The following is a 3,542-nucleotide window of genomic DNA, read 5'->3' as shown; positions in this document are numbered from 1 at the left end:
CTCTCCGGATGTACTTCGGGTGTCACCTGTTGTCCGAGACCACTTGCATGGTTAGCAAGCGTTGTGATTCAATGGCCCTACCGGGCAAACACTTTGGGTTCGCAAGGAACTTGGAGTGCCGGGACGGGTTGGCGGATCCAACACTCTGGGTACCTCCGGGTACTTGGGGTTGGTTGAGGACTTGGTGAACAAACACTTGTTGTACACTCTCCGGATGTACTTCGGGTGTCACCTGTTGTCCGAGGCCACTTGCATGGTAGCAAGCGTTGTGATACAATGGCCCTACCGGGCAAACACTTTGGGTTCGCAAGGACTTGGAGTGCCGGGACGGGTTTGCGGATCCAACACTCTGGGTACCTCCGGGTACTTGGGGTTGGTTGAGGACTTGGTGAACAAACACTTGATATACACTCTTCGGATGTACTTCGGGTATCGCCTGTTGTCCGAGACCACTTGCATGGTTAGCAAGCGTTGTGGTCTAATGGCCCTACCGGGCAAACACTTTGGGTTCGCGAGGACTTAGAGTGCTGGTAGTGGTTGGCGGACCCAACACTCTGGGTACCTCCGGGTACTTGGGGTTGGTTGAGGACTTGGTGAACAAACACTTGTTGTACACTCTCCGGATGTACTTCGGGTGTCACCTGTTGTCCGAGACCACTTGCATGGTTAGCAAGCGTTGTGGTCTAATGGCCCTACCGGGCAAACACTTTATGTTCGCGAGGACTTGGAGTGCTGGTAGTGGTTGGCGGACCCAACACTCTGGGTACCTCCGGGTACTTGGGGTTGGTTGAGAACTTGGTGAAGATACCCCTGTCACCTTGTTCGAGGCCACTTGCATGGTCGCAAGCGTTGTGATACAATGGCCCTACCGGGCAAACACTTTGGGTTCGCAAGGACTTGGAGTGCCGGGACGGGTTGGCGGATCCAACACTCTGGGTACCTCCGGGTACTTGGGGTTGGTTGAGGACTTGGTGAGCAAACACTTGATATACGTTCTTCGGATGTACTTCGGGTGTCACCTGTTGTCCGAGGCCACTTGCATGGTCAATGGTGGTGATGGCGGGTCGGTGCTGTAGGGTGCCGGCCTGTTGGCTGCCTTGGCCGGGTTGGTTGGTTAACACTTGATTGGGCTTGCACCCGAGGGTAATGGCACTTGAAGGTGGGTACTGGCCGGCTGACCTGGTGTGATGGTTGGTTGGTGAACACTTGGCGGTACTTGCACTTGGCTGTGCTTGGACTTGAAGGTGGGATCCGGCTGGCCTAGGCCATTGGTGGTTGGTTGGTGGGTTAGCCCTTAGCTGGGCTGGCTGGCTGGCTGGCCATCGGTGGTGTGGTGTGGTGAGGTGTGTGGAGTCGAGCATCGCGCGCCGTTGCCTTCTTCGGAGTGTTGTAGGTACGCAAGTGCTTGCAATGCAAAGAGGTTGGTGATGGAGTGACATTGCCTTCACCATGGAGTTGCGGGTACTTAGGTACTTGCAAGGAGATGGTGGTATGGTGGTGTTGCGTGTGTGGTGTTCGATTAGAAAGATATAATTTCTAAGTCCGGATTAGTGCTGTCAGTGGGGCCGCCGCTAACAGGTCCTGCACGGCCACCGTGGGGCTTGACTTGGCGCTATTCCGGACTTGGGGCGATCACGATGTCCCCGTGCGGGACTTAGAAGATGGAAGAACACAAGTACCCTTATCCCATGACTTGTGAGCGATTGGCATACGTTACCACATGAAGAGAAAAATTGGCTAAGTCCCGGATCCATATTATATGAAGAGAAAAATCGGCTAAGTCCCGGATCCATATTATATGAAGAGAAAAATTGGCTAAGTCCCGGATCCATATTATATGAAGAGAAATATCGGCTAAGTCCAGGATCCATATATAATAACCTAATAATCGGCTAAGTCCCGGATCCATATTATATGAAGAGAAAAATCGGCTAAGTCCAGGATCCATATATAATAACCTAATAATCGGCTAAGTCCAGGATCCATATATAATAACCTAATAACAGGCTAAGTCCAGGATCCATATTATATGAAGAGAAAAATCGGCTAAGTCCGAGATTGGGTCTGTCAGACATACACTTTCAAGATACCACACAAGCAAGCAAGATGGCCTAGTGATGGAACCATATAATATGAAGAGAAAAATCGGCTAAGTCCGAGATTGGGTCTGTCGGAAATACACTATCAAGTTACCACACAAGCAAGCAAGATGGCCTAATGATGGATCCATATGATATGAAGAGAAAAATCGGCTAAGTCCAGGATCCATATAATATGAAGAGAAAAATCGGCTAAGTCCGAGATTGGGTCTGTCAGAAATACACTTCCAAGTTACCACACAAGCAAGCAAGATGGCCTAGTGATGGATCCATATGATATGAAGAGAAAAATCGGCTAAGTCCAGGATCCATATAATATGAAGAGAAAAATCGGCTAAGTCCCAGATTGGGTCTGTCAGAAATACACTTCCAAGTTACCACACAAGCAAGCAAGATGGCCTAGTGATGGATCCATATGATATGAAGAGAAAAATCGGCTAAGTCCCAGATTGGGTCTGTCAGAAATACACTTCCAAGTTACCACACAAGCAAGCAAGATGGCCTAGTGATGGATCCATATGATATGAAGAGAAAAATCGGCTAAGTCCAGGATCCATATAATATGAAGAGAAAAATCGGCTAAGTCCCAGATTGGGTCTGTCAGAAATACACTTCCAAGTTACCACACAAGCAAGCAAGATGGCCTAGTGATGGATCCATATGATATGAAGAGAAAAATCGGCTATGTCCAGGATCCATATAATATGAAGAGAAAAATCGGCTAAGTCCCAGATTGGGTCTGTCAGAAATACACTTCCAAGTTACCACATGAGCAAGCAAGTTACCACATGAAGAGAAAGCCGGCAAAGTCTGGGAATGTTACCACATGAACTGGAAAATGGGCAAAAACCTACCTTCACAGGGAACGTGAATAAGTAAGGCTGTAGACATCGGATCGACAAGCCAAAGACTGATATGGAAAGGAAATGAGTAGTACTAGCTTTCCTGAGAGTTGCAGAGCTTAGACTGCATATGAACCAAAGTTATTAAGCGTCAAAGTCAGAGAAGTTACCCAAAGGAACACAAGTTCCAACTTAGAGCATGTATACCGCCTAGACGGTAAGAGGTACGGCCAGGCTGAGGAATAAGGAAATGTTGGCCAACATGTTCCCTAACTATCCCCCGAAGACCGCAAAGCAATCCAACATCAACCAAGAAAGTTATAGCCCGATCAAGGAAACACCTACTTTGCACCGATATTGCACCAAATACATGTACCAAGCACCTTCGGTTGCATACCTGCAGGGGTTTACCATAGTAGGCCATGGAAGACCGATATACCGAACATAATCACTTTCTATCTCCTCGGGTGTTTGAGATAGCGCTTTGCGGTACAAGAACGAAAGTTAGACTTTATCTTGGTGCATCTTTTTGCCCAAGATCACAAGACCCTATCTACCAAGGCAAGAAAGTTGTGTGGGGACAAAATGTCCAAAAGTGCCC

Source organism: Anopheles ziemanni (assembly GCF_943734765.1).
Source record: "Anopheles ziemanni chromosome X unlocalized genomic scaffold, idAnoZiCoDA_A2_x.2 X_unloc_15, whole genome shotgun sequence".
Taxonomy (NCBI): domain Eukaryota; kingdom Metazoa; phylum Arthropoda; class Insecta; order Diptera; family Culicidae; genus Anopheles; species Anopheles ziemanni.
This window is presented reverse-complemented; position numbering follows the sequence as displayed.